The sequence below is a fragment of the Anas platyrhynchos genome, chromosome 1 (assembly GCF_047663525.1).
Source record: "Anas platyrhynchos isolate ZD024472 breed Pekin duck chromosome 1, IASCAAS_PekinDuck_T2T, whole genome shotgun sequence".
In the NCBI taxonomy this organism is placed as follows: Eukaryota; Metazoa; Chordata; class Aves; order Anseriformes; family Anatidae; genus Anas; species Anas platyrhynchos.
Genome location: NC_092587.1, coordinates 83,674,361 through 83,692,366, shown reverse-complemented (window position 1 = coordinate 83,692,366; position 18,006 = coordinate 83,674,361). Strand labels below are relative to the sequence as shown.

The window sequence follows — 18,006 nt, the reverse complement described above, 5'->3', positions numbered from 1 at the left end:
TAATGGCCAGTCCCCTCCCTCTCCGTGCCTCTGGTGTGCTGCCCGGCACAGGTAACAAATGCTTTGCCACTGACCTGTACGGGTGTGAAGGCCCCTGGGTTCAATTAAAAGCAGCAAAAGGCAGTAAATAAACCGCATGGACCAGGGCATTAAATTGCTTGGCTTGGGGAAGAATCAGATGCCGAGGAGGTTTGGGTTGGAGGTGGGCCGCATGCACTTGCACCCATGCTGCAATTTAATACCCCTGCTGCAAGTTAATGACAATTGCAATCAGGCAGGATGATGTCCCCTTTCTTCCTTCCACTCCTGCTTTTTTTACATTCCCAGTGCTCTCCCCAATAAATTAAAACCTTCCCCCCCCCCTCCTTTTCCTATTTTGTTTTACTGCCTTCATGCTGTTCCCCTTTATTTCCAGTATTTTATTTCAAGGAGTCAGTTTGAAGTGCTCTCAGCCCATCTGCTGGCTTGGGTTAGAATGAGGGCTGGAACGAGACAAGGGGGTTTGGAAGCCATGAACTATTTATAGTGTATTTGTTCTTTCACATTGGCACTAAACTTTGTTTATAGAATCACCTGCAGTAGAAGCTGAGCCAGGGGACCACAGCTCACTTGATCTAAAATTGTCTTTATTTCGTGGGTTTCTTAACGGAGTCCACATGTGTGTGCCTGCTGCCCGCCAATGTGTGTTTGATGCTTGTACACATGTAGAAAGCACAAACACAAAGTGCCCGTGAGCGTGCATGTGAAGTGCCCGGAGAGTGCCTGGACGACACACTTTTGCAGATGATGCACGTACCTGGAAGAAGAAGGGAATTGTGTGTATGCATTACCACTGTCTAGAAAGTAAAGGTTCCCAAGAGAAATCTTGAATGAAGATTTTTCATTGCAATTTCTCCAGTCGGTTTTCATTTTCTCCAAGTAGTATTTTTGTCTTGGGTTGGCCTGTTGAAACACAATGCTCATTTTTGTTTTCCTTCTGCGTTAAATGTTTTTTCTTCTTTTCAAAACAAAACAACAATTTAGATTGAAACCCAAGGAAATCTGTCATTTAAAATTGCTATTTTGACATAAAAGCATTTCATTTATTTTTCTAACCAAAAATTGACATTTTAATTTGAACTAAAACAAAATTTTTCATTTACTTTCAAAGTATCAATTACAAATGAAAATATTTTCATTTCATCTCCTCAGAAAGTCAGACCATTCCATGCTTCCAAAACTGCAGGTATGTGGGTTTGCAATATTTGTGTGTGCATAATTGTGGTAGTGTGACCGTATTGTGCAGGATGCGTGTTGAGTATTTGCAGGTGTTATATACATTTTGCAGAATGTACCCTCATCTGTATGGTTTGGATATCCACATTTGCACAGTGGCAGTAAGATACGCACACATATGTTGAGTTTATGCCAGTAATATCTCCATGTATTTATGTTTTTAGGTTTTGCTTCTGAATGTGTTTTTAATGTGTATGAGCTTGTTGCAGTGTTGCCAACAGTGTTAAAAATAACGGAGCAAGACAAAGTAAGTCATAAGATTGGGGAAAATAATAGATTTTTGTTTCTTTTTTCCTCATTCTCTCTCTCTCTTTCTCTTTTTTTTCTTTTTTTTTTTTTTTTTTCTCTTAGCTTGTCAGATTCATGTTTTCAATCTGATCTTTACAACTTTGATGACAGAAGAGCAACATTTTCATTGTAAAAGTAGATTTCTGATTCTACAGTGATCATTTGGCTAGAAGAGCTGAGGTTTGAATAAAGACATGGAGAAAACAGCAGGACATATATTAAATTCTGGGAGCTGGTTAAAAGGGTCCTTGTTTCTGTTTGCAGGGTAGGTATCGGTACGTGTTTCTATTAGCAGTATTTTCTACTCATATTTTGTACTTGCATTCATCTGTAGTAGAATAACTAAATGTTTATGTGCTTCTGCAATGCTGTTGTGCAGAATGTATATTTTAGCCACAAAAACCTTTAGTCTAAATCAACTATTTAAGCACGTCCTAGAAAGTAGAGAGAAACTTTGAAGCAAACAACTTATACTGTCCTAAGATTCTTCTCCTCTAGATGAGGAGGCTCTTTGAACGAGATATCTATTTAGAATAGTCATCTAAAATTTAGGTTTTCTGACTGCATGCATTCAGAATCTGTGTGTTTTTACTTGTGATTTATATATATGTAGCAGTCCATATGTCAGTTTTGTTTGTACACGCAATATGTATGTAGATACTTGTGAAACCTCTATATTGTCATGTTTATTCAACATTCTGTCATTTTTAAGGTAAAAAGATTATTATTTTTTTTAATGTATTTCATCTATTGAGCTGGTATAAAATAAGAATCTCAAATGCCAGAATTTTCTATTATATAACTATATTGAGTTTTGCTTAGTGGTACATTTACAGGTATCCTGTGAGTTTGAGTATGTATATGAATATACTATATTTGATGAGAGTGCAGGCAGTCAACACTATGAATACTTTCTGTGACCAGAATAAAAGGTATGTAACTCTAGTACACACTCTAGTTACATACCTAGACACATTCTAGTTTGTAAATATTCAAGTTGGCATTTGAGGGGTCAGATCCCAAGTGAGTGAGTACTGCTGTAGCTCCACTGACTTCAGTTGACTCTTGACTCCTGCCATGATGGTTTGTGGCCTGGAAAACATGCTTACTATGAGAGATTAGAAGGGATCTATTTGTTTCACTTGTAAAAGAGCTTAAGAAATGATTCAATCATGTTCTATAATTACTGTTGTGAGGAGAAGGTGTCTGATATTACAGGGATATTCAGTCTAGTAGACAAAGGTATATAACAAGGTTTGAGAGCTGAACACTTCAAATCTATTATAAGACTTTTTAAAAAATTATTATTTATTTTTTAATACTTGACCTTTGGGACACATAAGTAGTAGATAATGTAAATCCTGCATCACTCTGACCATTTAAAATAAGACTGTATAGTTCCCTAGAGCAAATGCTGTGGATTGGCTTTGAACTGTGAGGTCATGAACTGTATTACTGAGGGGAGGATTCATAGCATGTGCCAGGCCAGTGAGAGCCAAAATGATCAGGCCATGATTATCAGATACAAGAGTCTAGTAAGAACCAAGTGGTCTCAATGGTTGGTCGAAGATTATCAGATCAAGATCATCAGATTACATCAAAAGATGAACTGTCCATTGCTCTTCTGTGTGCACACACATATGATGCCTGTAATGATTTTATTTTATTTTGCACTGTGATGTGCACTTGCGGCTGGAAGCCTGTGGGATACTTCTCAGGCTACTCCCATCCATGTTGTGAGCCTCAGCCGATGGGAGGAGGGAAGCAGAGATTTATATAGAGCATGTGGGAATCCCCCACAGGGCCCCTCTGGTGAACTTTGGCTCCTAGGCCTACTGCCAAGCATTAACTACAATACTTGCACTTGTTTTTGACAACAGCACGCAGGTTGTATTTCACCAATTGCTATTTTGGTTTCAAAGTTATGGTAGAAATGTCTTTGGATACTGGCCTGGTATAAGCGGAGTGGGAGATTTACTCTTATTGTGTAATGTCACCTTTCATTTGGTGCTTGGAATGAAAATTATGGTGTGTCATTCACTCTTTTTATTAAATTTCAAGGGTATGCACCTCTTGTGTGGGAAGTGTAACTCTGTCCACTTTTGCCTAGAGTGGTACCTCAGCTATTGGGCAGCTTTTAAAATGTGAAGAGATTTTTTTTTTTCTCTTCTTTTTGTCATTTAGTTAGGACCAGCAGCAGCAGTGCCATGCTCCAAACTGCTGCCTGTGATGATAGATGAGTTTGGCCTTGAAAGCACAGAGAGATACTGGACACAGCACAACACAGATGTTGCAATGCAGCCAAATTAAGCTGTAGTGGGAATGTGCAAGTTGGGTCTTAGTCAGAATATCTCATGCCTCCCTGCCTCACTGAAAAGCAACAGCAAAATATTAGCAGCTGACTTGGTGGGATATACACTTGCCCAAAATATTCTGCTGCTGGCTGCAAATGAACCAGCATCTGATCTGCTGTGTGACTTTGCCCAGGATTTCACAGCTGTGGGGTGGAGAGGTAACGGCAAAGGAAGGCTCCAAAAGAAGTTTTGATGTCTGCAATCTTCCTATCAAAGGTCTCCATAAATCACAGCACAGGAGATAGTCTAGAGATTTTAGGTCATGCTTATTCCTTGGACCCAGGTCAGTATCCTACGGGAAACAAACGTCAACATTACACACCACGGGAAACACTCCTGGGAGCTTCTGCGATAAAGTGTAATCAATTAGTAGGTGGAGGTTGTAACAGCAGTTATGAATTAAATTGCTAGTCTACACAAACAGCAAGATCAACAGGCTAACACTATTCTTTAAGTTGATATATCAATAAAATTGAATAAGGAAGCATTCAGAGATCGTTCCCACACCCAAAACAAAAGAAAACAAAACAAACAAAAAAAAAAAAACAGTTTCTGGGTGAAGGTACTTGTACAACATTTTCAGCTTAATAGAGGGAAAGAGGAAAAATGGTAAAAAAAAAAGTGATGGAAAAGAGTGGAATCTGTACACAGAGAAAATAGCATCAGGAAAAAGAAAAATTTTGGTAAAATGATTTCATATTGCAGGATGATAAATGTGAAAAGTAGTGAAGGTGGTAAGCAGATAAGGGAAGAAGGGATTAATATTTTTTTTTATTTTTTTTTTAATCAGGCTCTTTATAAACTTGAGATCCTAATCCATGCATTCTTGGTCTTAACGTAACAGGGTAACCTAGAAGAAAACATCTTGCAATATTTCTTAAAAATCATGTTATTTTTTTCTCTGGCTGATTATAAAGGGAAGGGAAGATCAAATCCTGATATTTCCCCTGCTAGAGGAGCCCAGTCCCAGAGATGTCAGACAGAAGCTCCTGTTAAGATATAACTAAACTGCAGCAGGAGGATAGAGGGGATCTAAAAATTGCCTGAAAAGTAATTCTTCCTTGTGACTAGCAAGAGGTACAGACCGTAGACAAATATAGTTTCAGGAGGGTGAAAGTTAAAACTAGATCCAATTGCCAAACACAAAACTCTGCAAGAGATTGTGTAAATAGAAAAATACAGATGAGAATGTGCTAGCAGATATATATATGTATCTGATATATATATATATATATTTATTTATATATAACTTGTCGGTTGCACGGCTTTGCCTCTCAGCGTATGTGAAAACAAAACTGAAGGGAATTAATTCTTATATACTCCTTACATTACTATGGATATTCCTCATTTCAGAATTCCTCCAAATTTAAAGTGTGTGTATGTGGGGGGGAGGTTGGGGAGAAATAGATATGTTTTCTGTTTGTACAATAAAAAAGTATATCTGCGATAGGCATCGGAACGGACAATTTCCACTTTCACACTGCAGAAAAACAGAGTAGTTCTGAATGCAGCCTTTTTTCTTCTTCTTTTTTTTTTTTTTTTTCTTTCACTACACAAATATATGTGTGGATTGAAGCTGTAAGAAAAATATTAGAACATTTCACACAAAAGCACCAAATTCAGAATTATTTCTCCTTCCTATGAATAAAGGTAGAATATTTTTCAGTGTTTTCTTTTTATATTTTTTCCAGATATAATTTTACTTTTACTATTTTATTTTTTATTATTTTTGTTTTATTTTGGTCACTGAGAGCAAACACCATTGAGAATGTTAGTGTTTATATTTCAACTTAGAAAAGTAAGTGTCAGAAGAAAAAAATTGAAACTGAAACTGCTAACATGAAACTTCAAGAGCTTTTAAAAAGAGCAGCAGAGTTGTAGGAGCTTTTCCTCTGTAACTTTCCCAGTGCTGTGAACGATTTCAAAAGAAATAACTATATAAAAGGGAAAAAAAAATGAATGAAATAAACATCAACCAAGATCAAATTATCATCCAGTCTATTGTAATTCACATTCCAGGATTTTGAAATATTTGCCTTGGTGGAGACAAAAAACTCTTTTTAAAAGACATTTTTGAAGTTCTGCTTTTAAGACATTTTTTTTTGAGCAATACAAATTTCGAATGGATTTTTTTATCAGCAAGGATTTATTGTTCTGTTTACGAATGTTTCAATGCGAAGGTTTAAAGGCAAAGACTATTTTATTCCAAAATTTGTTTTTTAAAACTGACCCTTGCTTAGACTCCGCAAAGCAGATGGAATGCATGAAAACTTATTTTGATTGCTTGGTAAAGGTTTTTTTCACAGGGCCACACGGCACCTCTGACCACGCAGCAGTGCGATGTTTTCTGACGTGACGGTGCTCTCGTACAGTCTCTGGTCCCTCTGAGCCTGCTCGGGTGTTTTTCTTCTTTCTTCACGTTGTTCTTTCTCACTCTCCATGCCGAGTTTTTCCCTTTGGTCTTTCTTCTTGTGAGGCGGGTATAAAAAGCTCAGTGAACACAAACTTCCATAATAACACTCCGAGGGCAAATTACGTCCTTGCTCCCCTAGGCAGATCGGAGTTGCCTGGAATATAGGAAAACAGTGCCGATTTAGGCTCTAACAGTAATTTTTATTGCTGCTATTTAGGAAATGGTTCCGGAGCCTCTTCTTGGCAGCCCTCTGCTACATCCATCAGCAAGGCAGCACAACCCTACATGAGCACTAAGCACAAATTCTTACACCCTGCTGGGGACTCAGGACAAGCCTCCCGCAAATAGCTTTCCATTTCCATCCTGAATTCAGCATTAGCCAATTTAGAGGCAATATATGGATCTAGGAATAGGCTGTCATGTACAGTATGCACAAGACAGCTCTTCCCTAACCTCATCTAATTGGCAACAGGAGTCCTTGTCGTTAAGCACAGGGCAGGGGAAACGTTAATGCCATTTTCATCTGTGCAGGCTTTCAGGGGGAGGTCAGATATTTGGTGAGGTTCAGGTGCGTTCCTTCTGAAGACATGGCACCCCTGTATCCCTGGTGCCACGAAGTGTATTCCCCAGAAGGATTTCTTATTTTCCAGAGTGCTATGCTTGTGGAGAAGAATGAGAAAATCAATGCTCTTAGCTCAGACTAATCGTGTCTTTGAGAGTTGTAGAAAATAGAATATCTTACATTTTTTATTCTTGAATTTAATCGATAGATGATCCTTGTGAAATAATAGTCAGGGAAGTGTACATTCCAGGTGGATCAAACATATCATTTTGGTATCTTTTTAAAATATTAAATCAAAATACGCATGACAAAGATAAACATTACAACAAGTAATTTCAAGGTCACAGCCCACAGATTCATTTGAAGAGACCTTGTCCTTTTGACAGTGTCAGACCATCTCTTCCAGCTTTACCTCTGAAATAAAACCTCTGCGAAACCATTGAAGACCTGTGAAACAACTCTTCTTCAATGAAATTGATTCCCTGATGACAAGCAGCTCTGCTAGACATCTCCAACAAGCAACAGTGCAATTTGACCGTAGTTCTGGTACCCAGACCATCACAAAGTGCTGACTAGGCTTTTGAGAGGGGCCCCAGGACTGCAGAAAGCAGATTCCAGCTGTTCCAGTACGGTTTCTATGTACTTAGCTGGAGAGGTTTTGTTTTCTCTCAGCTGGCAGAGCTCCTGCCCACAGGTCGCAGAGAGCACGGGGTTGTCTCCTGTGGCAGCACCAGGGACCCACTCCCTGGCTCTGACCATGGGCTGGGAGGTGCAATGGTCAGCCCCAGCTTTGCTCCATGGCTCTTCTCCTCATCTCTATGACACTGGCTGCAGCGCTGGACATTTTTCAGCTACTGCTACTGCTCCCTCAGCATCCTGTGCTGCACGACCTGCCCCCAGTCACCCCAGTCTCCTTATCCTTGCCCCACAAGCTTTCTCTTCGCCAGCCCCGCGGAAAGCTCCTCGCCGCTTCGGGTTCAGTTCTGTGGAGACTGTCTCACCACAAACACCTCATTTGTGCCTTTTCATTCTCCGGGTAATTTGGGATTGATGCAGCCTTGTGGTTCAAGGAAAATCCAGGTCCAGCCGGAGCGCTCACTCAGACAGTGGCGCAGACGGCCGGGCGGCAGGGCGGTCTTCATCCTCCAGTGTTTTTCTGTGATCGTTTACAGGCAGTGAGAGCTGCATTTCTCCCCCATGTGTTTTGTTTGCACCGAGCTTTTTCATTTCTTAGGCTGTGAACTGAAATGGCTGGGTAGTTCATCTTGTCACTGGTAAAGGCATGCAGCTGGCCCACCCTACTGCCTGGAGTTTCTTCAGGGCTCTGTGCAGTGCAGCCGATATAGCAATAAATGAAAAGCCACCACAGGTACCAAGCTGTTGCTGTTAGAGGTATGAGCCATAAAACTGTCCCTGCTAATGCAGAGAAACAAGCAAGAGTGCTAGAGCTGATGATGCAAGCTGGAGCTGCCATGGGTGATAGCTTCAATCTTGTCAGTGTTGCAATACTGAAGTCTGCACAGCCAGTTGTGATGATGATAATAACAATAGCAGCTGCTGTTGTGAGAGGTAACATGCTGGAAAAACGTTGTGGTGCTGCAACTGTAATATGCTGTGGTGCCTTGTCACAGGGAAAATCAATACTATATGATAAGAAAACAGTGAATCCACAGCTGGTGTCTTTGCAGTGTGGGACCTCTGAGACCAATGGGCAATGTGGGGCTAAAGTTATTTCTCTGCACTCTTGACATGGAAGTATCAGAGACAAGTTACCACCAAGTACCTTATCCCTAAAAGTTTGCCTCCAGAAATCCCTCCCATGTAAGCCTAGGCTTGCCAGGCAATGATGACTTTAGCATATTAGCTTCTTAGTCTTCTCCCTACATTCTTTGCCTCATTTTAAATGAATTAAAAAATAAAAATAAAAATCACAGTGTGAGACTTCAGCCGGAACAAGTGGATGGTTTAGCTAGGCCATCAGCCATTTGTATTAATACCAAAGGTGATGAGAGCACTCAGTGCCATAGCGAAGATAAAATAGATGGGTGTTTTCCCTGGTGCTGGCTAACAAATCATTTTCCTGTGGCTCCTCATTAAAATCTCATATTAGAGATGCTTAAAGAGACATATGAATGGTCAGGTAAATAAGGCATGATTGCCGTTGCTTGGAACGGAAGCTATCTAATTATCAGTGCTCCCATGAGGGACTATGGTTGCACTGGGATGTGCAACAGGTGCACATGACCCTGCTGCAGGCGTCCTTTAAGCAAGTCTGTCCCAGCCTGGGGCACAGTTTCCACACTGCCTTTACAAGCAGGCAGTGAGCCAGCCCTGCTCCATCCTGACAGTAAAGGTTCTGCCTTGCCCTTTTTCTCGTCCCCTTTGCTTTGTTATCTTTATCTATTTATTTATTTGCCTGGTTCCTGTGTGGGTGCACAATTACATGAGGTAGCACAAGGAGGGGTGCAGGACAGAGGAAGAGTTTTGTTTCTGGTGACAGGGGCAATGTACATTCTCCCAAAGAGTCAGCAGCAGGTAGATTGTGCTAAGCCTAAGCGACAGCAGGTGAGGAAGGTGTTTGTGTGGTCTGCTTCCTCCTCCACACTATAAACATCTTCCCACTCCTGTGATGGTCTGATTCCACAGGGGTGTAGGGAGTTCAAGCAGTGTAATACCAACTTTACTGCTGTTTGAGTTAGGTGAATCTGACTCCAAAAGGATCAGGTAGACACAAGGATTGGGGTAGGGGACAAAATGTCAGTACTGGTGCACCTGGTGAACTGAACCGTGACCCAAGAGCTGCCTTTCCATAGCAGCTGTACAGACCAAGTTGTCCATAGCATGAATTTGTTGACTGAATCTCTGATCTCCTGTATTTTGTATGGGAAATCTTTCTTTTGAATAAGAACTTTTTCTGCTCACTGTTTTTCACAGCTTCTTGTATTGCCTATCTCCAATTCTACTGGCTCTAGAAGAATTGAATGCAGTATTCCCTTTCAATGCTGTGTCTGTGCAGAGACAAAAATGGCTGCTGAGGATGCCTTAGGTGGAGTTGCTATGTTTTGAGTAGGAGGAACAGAGAAGACGATTCCTGACATCTTTTACAGCGTTAATTTTTCTGGAATTTTCTAGTTGGGTTGGTAAAATGATGATCTGAGAACAGAAGACCTTGATTCTATCCTGACATTTGATATCTGTGATTCTACAAATAGTTTTCATTTGTGGGAAGTGACTTACTGACTTTGGTGTATTGTTTAACCTAAAGTATATGGCAGAAAGAATTCAAACAAACATCCTACTTAAAGTATTGCTTTAAACAGCCAAAGAAGGTATATTCTAATCCTGAAAAATTGTCAAAAGTAGCTGAAGTAACACATAAGTGGAAAAAAATAGTTCTCATTTTAAAGAAAAATGTTCCTTTATGTACTTTTTTTTCTTAAATGACACACATGATAGTACACATTATTGCATTGTACAATGTACCTTCCAAGTTAGTGGCAGTACGTCTTCTCTGCTGTTAAGAGATCATCCAGTTGCTCCAGTGTGGAACAGTCTTGCTGCCATACAAGATGAAAAGTCTGTTTGACTGTTTCTAATTGTGTGCTATGGTTATAGCACACAGGTGAAGGGGTTGCAGGAGGGAGAATCAAGGGAGCAAGTGTGGGAATTGATGCTGACCCTAACCTGCTCTGTAACCAGCAAAATATCCTGAATAGCAACAATTCCTGCATGTTGACTGTCCTGCTGGTCTACGATGGTCATTTATAATTACGTCAAGGTAGACATGGAACTGGAGGCAAGGCCTGCCTCTGAAGCTGCTTCAGGGATGAAGGAAACAGGCAAATCCCTGCTTATGGTTAGGATTTCTAGAGACACATCAGAGTGTGATGTTGGTATTCATTTAAGGATTTCAGCATAGTTAAATTGGTAGAGCACTCCCCAACTGTGAATACAAATATCCCAGTACAAGCAAGTCATACTGCTACTTACTGTCCTTGTATGAGATATGCAGACTATCAGTGGTGTAAGGCATTGGTGACCCTCTGTATTCATTATGGACTATAGCTTGGTTGTGGTAGAATCTGCTTATTGAAGGAGAGGAGAGTGGCAGGAGGCAGGATGCTGTACTGGACCTTATTGTTCCTGCTAGAGAAATCAGCCAGCCCACATGCACAGGGCCAGTTATATGAGGGCAGAGAGATGGGGAAACTACAAGGTAACTGAGGAATAGCCATCCTGTAGATTACTGAATTATATTATTCCTGTAGATTCTGCTGGTACTTGGCAGCTGGTAAATGATCAAGAGTGTATGCTGCTGATATAAATCAAAATAGAAAAGATCCCCAGGACTCCACTACAATATGCTGTGTGTTCCTATGGGAATCTGTCCCAGCATTGCTTTCATTTGAGCCCTCCTTTGTTTATTTTGCAAAACAGAAAAAATATTCTGAAGGACTTTTGGCTCCTCCAAGTCCGGCTTTGGATATTCCAGCTTCCAACGAAAATCAGACACCCTCTGGCTCCAGACTAGTAACTCCCCACTGTTTTCCCTAACCACTAAGAGGTCTAGCACGTACAATTTTGAACTGAGTATCTAAACACAAAGAAATTTAAAATACTCTGACAGACTATGAGTTGTGCTTTTTTAATCACAGTTATAACTTTTATATCCCATTATTCATTAGAGGCGTGGAAATTTCCATTTAAGCTTTGAAGAAAAGAGTTAAAAATGAATAAATGTAATAGGCCCCCACATTGCGTGTAAGACATTTGATGTCAACTGGCAAGAAAAATTAAGATGAAGTACTTTTTTAGTGTGGTAACTATTGTCATTATAGGCCAAAAAACAAATGAGACATTGAATTGCTATCAAGAATAAAAATCTGGGTGAGTAAAATAGCTCTCCTACTGACCTCCAAAGTCACATAGGTTAAAATGATACCAATAGACAATACCTTCACAGAGAACATCTGATTTGCTTGATAAAAAAAGAACAGGATTAGGGGCTTAGGAACAAAACAAAAACACAAAACAAAACAAAAAACTGTGATCACTGCCTTGATTTCTCAGGTAAACATCTGCCTGTCACTGGATGAGTTATCAGCCCGACTTTCTGATTCATTTGTACATCTGACGCAAGCCTGCCCACCCATGTTAGAGTGTAGAGCCTCTTAGTACTGCTTTTCAGGACTGAAATTTATGAGAGGACAGATATCTCAGAGGAAAGGACTGCGAACAACAGCAAATACTGAGGAGCCAAGCAGTCTCCCTTTCATCATCTACCAGGGTGTTTTGGGGTCAGCCTCCTTTCACCAAAGGGAAAGAGGAGCTTTCAGAGAAGAGGAAGTGTCCTAGCCATTTTAGGGTGGTGGTGGTGGCCAACCGTTCTTCTGTGATATTTTTAATATTCCAGGATGAAGATATCCCACAGATGACTGAATTCAGAGGTAACTTTTCTTTCATGTGTCCAGAACCCAGTCAGACTTAAGCTTTCTTATGAATTTGATCCTTTCTGACACCTCTTTCAATGTAAAATCCCTCAAGCTTCTAGTTAGGCCCAGACACATCCATCCAGTGTCTCCACACAGAATACTCCATTTTGGCAATTCACATCACTGCTATAGAAGAATCCCTTTCTCTTCCAAATTAAAATTTTATTTGTGGTAGCTGCATTTCTTTATGCAGATCTAATCAACAATTTAAATTCAGGTTGATGAAAGCTCCCTTTCTCTGTTCTTGAGGATCACTATTCTGCTCATCACTCACAGTCTGTATGGTCATAGCCTAGGAGATCAAAGACTCATGAATCCTATCCAGACCATATAGTTTGCACAGTGTTTCTGGGACATGACCTTCCATGTGCACAGCTAAATCTCTTGTCCAAGTTTTCTCAGTTTGCATTTTGTGTTTGTAGCTTTCCACTGTGGTTGTTACCTTCCATTTGCAACCTTTCCTTGCAAGGAGGTTCTTCTGTACCTCCTGCATCAAATGCAAAGAGTTTTTTTTTTTTTTTTTTTTTTTTTTTTAAGCAGGCTGGGGTCATTTCTTGTATTTTCTATCACCTCTCATTCACCTAGAAGATACTTTGGCCTGCCTATGATGCCATACCATAGTGACTGCTCACTACATTTTCAGACCTGGGGACCATGCTTTCTCCTTTTTTGCCCCTCTTTCCTGGAGCAGTTCCCTGTAAACATACACATAAACTGCTCCACCAGCCTCTTTCAGGCTTGGCTGGCTGGAAAAATTATGATGGAAGTGTTTTCGTGGTTGCTGGCATGTGCCGGTTTGCTGCAAATGGATGGTTGTGCAAGTCCCATGAGGGGCTAGCCTGCCGGCAGAGCGTCCCCACTGGGGTCTCCATCCTCTCTCACCAAAAATTGCAACATTTCCGGTTTTTGTTCTGGCTGGAGTGTCACCAAGTGCTGAGATGCAAATTCCTCCGCAAAATAAAATGCCCCTCTTGGCTCTGTTCTCTTTCCAATTGTTTTCTTTCCAGTAATGCCTACAGTGACAATGGTTAGGTCACAGCCCATTGCACTGACCAGTGTTGTCTCTCTGTGTCTGTGTGCTCATTCATCCATTTGTAGATGCCCAGTGTGTTTTGTCTTATAATCACTTTGAGGGGCGGATCTATGTTTTCCTTTTGTCCTTAGACCTGTGGGACTCTGGTTTAAGACCAGGCATCTTATGCCCTACGGTAAAATAAGAAAGAAACAATAAGATGTTTTGCTTCAGTAGGAGGACAAATGCTAAGTTCTTGCTCAGGCAACATCTCATCATCTATAGTGCAGCTAAATGCTCCTTGAGCAGAAATACAGAAAGAACTTGGTTCAGGAGAAAATATAGAAAATACACACTATTCTCAGTGTTCAGTCTAATAGAAAATGCGATATCTTCATAACGGCATAAGAAAGAGACTATTCATAGCACATTGTAAGTAGCAGTTAGGCAGAAAGATGGTCTGCTTGTAGGGAGTAAGTGGAAAAGAAACTTTAATTTCAGTCACATTTTGTGCAAGAGGTATACCAGGGCTACATGTCCTAATGTATCTTCCACGCAGCCACTTGGTGGATCAGTTTACACTAATATTCTCTGTTCTTAGGAATAGGAAACGGTAGTTATAGGTTATCTCTATGTTAAAAAAAAATAAAATGAGTTCATTTGGGGCAGTGTAGGAGAGTGAGATACCTACCTTTGTTCACAATACCTATGGGAAATACTCACTAGCCTGCACCATCCCTTAGTTCAGTGCCTTGGCTTTCTCCATGAGGGTCTAATTGGCTTGGGGAAACTGTGTCCGGGAGCATGCTAGAAGTTAACATTACAGATGATTGTTGAGTAGTTCTTGAGCCTGAGTTACAGTCCTGTTTAGTTTATGAGTAGAGATTTTTATCTACATATATATATATATAAATATAAAAAGGGAGGATGCAAAAGAAAACTTCAAATTCACAGGCAGCAGTGTGCGTAAAAAAACCAACAGATATATAAGAGCTTGGAGTAATGATTCATGCTTATCTTTGTTAAAAACCTGTGGAAGGACGAATGGAAGTTGTACAGTTCACGCAGTGGGAGCAGTGAGATCTCTAAGAGACACTTCAAGTACCACATTTGCACATTTTTGTTCTGGAACAGCTAAGATTAAAAGGTTTGTGGAAGTACAGGTCTGAGAAAGCTATTCCACAATTTTGGAGCCCAGGAGTTATTCATTAAGAGATGTCAAGAATCAGAAACTTCAGTGTCTTGAGTATGCAGATGATCTCCCTTACTGCTTACTCTAAAAGTCCTACATTTATTCCACATATCCCTGAAACAGACAGTGGAGTACAGATTCAGTGACTGACATGTTTAATACAGGTCAGTAAATTCATTCTTATATGTTGAGCAGTACCATAGCAAAGAATTCGCTTTCAGTGATTGCAAGTAGAAAGAAACTCAAGCAGTTAGATTTAATACAAGTTTACCAGAAGGTGGAGCTGGATAGTAAATCTAAACAATAACTTGCAATTAATACATTCCAGGGATTATTGCAGTACCGAAGAATGAATGCGGTTGATGTGCCAGTAGTTTCTGTCCACTGCAATTCAGATACTACAGCTATGCTGAAGCTGGCATCTGTAACCTAGACGGTACTATAATGATCAGAGTAACCACAAAAATGTTCTTGCATAATATAGTAATAATACAAAGAAGACTGCAAAAGTATAGTTTGAAAATAAAGAAAATGAAATGCTAATTTTAGCTCCAATAGTCCAAACAGTTTAAGCATATGCGTGTCTTTGGACCTGTAACATAGTTATTCTGCCATGTGCATGCACGTTACCCTTCTTCAGGAATCTTTAACCTGCACTGAATGCAAGGGATACTAAAAACAAACAAACAAACAAACAAATAAACAAAAAACAATCCAGCAACTGAACTTGCAACCAAAATCAAACCCAGGACTTTTTTATCTATTAGAAGGGTACATTTAATTAGTATCACTCTTCTGCGAGCCATTATTTTTTTCTAGATTACAATGGAAATATATAAAATCATAATTTCTCTTCCCCATCCCTCCCTCGGTTAACCTCTGGATATTCTAGTATTAACTGGGAAAACTCAGAGCACTAAAAAAAAATAGTAGAGCAAAGGCAGTGTTATTTGCTGTTAAGGTTTTAGTACATATGTCCTGGCATTAACTATAACCTTAGTTTTGGAAATTCTTTGCATTTCCATATTGTGAATGGTACAAACAGAATGTATGCAAGTAGAGAGTACAACTAAGGTTGAAGGGAAAAGTAACCTTCAGACAGAAAACCACATAGATAAATATCAATAGCACTCTTAGAGTGACCATGGGATGCCTCTAAAATCACAGTAAATTCCATATGCCATATCCCCACTCCTTGGAGGTTCTCATGTTTCCATAAAAATACTTTTTTTGGGCAGATGAGGCAGACATTTTACTTTTTTTTTTTTTTTTTGATTCATGCAAAATCCCCTCGAAAGAACACCCTTCACTTTGTGGCAGGGCAGAAGACTGCCTTAGCTGGTCCAAGACTTCATTAAGTCTTATAAAGTGTCCTTGACTGCAGCCCATTTAGCAGAGTCTGAAGCTGAGACTGAGGTGATGTCAAAACCCCAGATTCCTTGTGAAGTTGAAAGTCCTTGACAGAAAGCTTCTTCTGCCTGCCTGACCTGCCAGTTTTTTGTGATTTTTTGTTATCATACTCAGCCTGGTAGTGGTCAGCTGGCACATCTGACACAGAAACCTTTGCTATCTCCCCAGTACAACAATGTCTAAAAGCAAAGGATTACATGTAATCAGGCTGCCATACTGTCTGTGAATCCATCATCTCAGGGAAGACCTGGGCTAGAAACAGACTGGTAAATGGAAAGTCTCACCTGGCAGTGGTGTTCATAACCTATGGTCAATCCACCAAGCATACAGCAGCTCTCCAGCTGATCCAATGGCTTCTACAGGGTTTGGTGGTAGAGCTGAGACCTCAGCCTTCTCCCATACCATGTGACTTCTAGCTGTAAAGGAACAAATGTATTGAAGTATTGGTTTTGTTGGTGAAGCATAATTTGAGAAGACTCAAGGGACAGGTGCATTCTCTGGCTTCCTCTTTCTGTAAAGATTTCATTAACCACCCATTGTTGCCTGGTAGTGCTGGGCATCAGAGCAGTGAGATGCACCTCTTCCTTGGTGATATTCGCAGTGATGATGATTAATTTGCCAAAAGAGCCCCCCAAAATAACACATAAATGTCAAGATCAACTACAGATGCAATCCAAAGTGAGGAGGTCTACAGTTGTCCTATGATATCTATTCTTTTTCAGCCCATCTGCAGATCATGATGGAAGCTAGTTTTGGTCAGGAGCTATCTAACAAGCAACAGAGAATTGGCACTGGGTTCAGGGTTCACTTTCAATCCATTTCAACTGCTGAGAATCTCAGAATTACGGACTGGGAAAACCTGGTAAAGACTTGTTTGAAGAGCTTGTTCATCAAAATGATTTCACATAGGCAGAAAGAATGTAATAAACATTTTCAATTAAATAAATAATAAATAGAGAGATCCAGTGTGTTGTATCAGAAATGAAACAAGCCTAGTATGATTAATGCCACTCCAGTAAAACCATCCCAAATATGCATCCCAAATAAGAAGGCAGGGGGTTTAAGTCTTCAGTTGAGGTACCTGAATTAATTTAAATATGATTGTATCTCACATGCTTGGTCTTAATTGTCTCCTCCTGAAAATTCAATACCTGCATTCATGCTCCTGGTCTCCAGGGATTCCAGAGCACCACACTGTCCCCACTGAAAGGAAATGAAAAATCGGCTGATGTTAACCAGACCCCTTCAGCAACTTTACCCATTTAAGTGCTGTATCCTGCAGAGTGATTAATGATTTTTTTCCTTTTACATCTAACAGCAAAGAAAGAAGGAAAGAAAGAACGTGTACTGTTGTTCACCTTCTAGCCAATAGACTACAAAGGCATAGTTTGCTAGGATATGCACTCTCCTATTCTGTTTGCTTGTGTGATTTGTTTTATTTACATGTCTGACATTGCCTCTTCCTTGTATATGTTTGGAGCCTGCAGCATCTTATCAGCAAACAGTTTGGATTCTTATATATTGTTAGAATTTTGCTTTCTTTGGGCCCTTTTAAAACTGCAACCTGAACCTGTTCACCAGCCTTTTATTAACATGTGTTTTATGGTACAGGTGTAATAATTAATCCAAATGGTTAGCAGATGTGGCTGTCTATCTCTGGGCATGTCAGTTTCTGCACACCACCCCTTAATCAAGCAGTGCCCAAGCAATGCCAAAGTAAATGAAAGAAAATAAATTCCAATGAGATATTTATGAGGGCCACCTGGACAGGGAAATACCTTGGCCTTTGCCTGTCCCCTGCTCCAGGTGGCTACAAAAGTCTGAAGTTTCTCACTAAATACAGGTCAAATCAATCTTGCAGGGAGCTGAAAATGAAAAGCTGTGCTTGGCTCCCTCATTTAATGATAATGAAATTTTGTACATGTGTTCTAAGGAAGCCTGCCCACTTCACCTTATTTATATGAAATTTCCCTTCTTTTTACTGGTGCCAGCACCTGCGGGACTTCAC

The 18,006-nt window shown here is 40.2% G+C and overlaps 1 long non-coding RNA gene across 2 annotated transcripts; it reads right to left on the bottom strand.

The window, feature by feature from the left end:
- Positions 1 to 14,086: 14,086 nt before the first annotated feature.
- LOC110353932 (uncharacterized) lies at positions 14,087 to 17,537 on the bottom strand. Of its 2 annotated transcripts, none has more exons than XR_011806660.1 (4): positions 17,347 to 17,537; positions 17,150 to 17,201; positions 16,283 to 16,414; positions 14,087 to 14,203 (listed from the first exon to the last, which is right to left on the bottom strand). It is a non-coding gene; the product is annotated as an uncharacterized lncRNA (long non-coding RNA). The 2 variants fall into 2 exon arrangements; XR_005262950.1 differs by having other exon boundaries at positions 17,357 to 17,537.
- Positions 17,538 to 18,006: the final 469 nt, after the last annotated feature.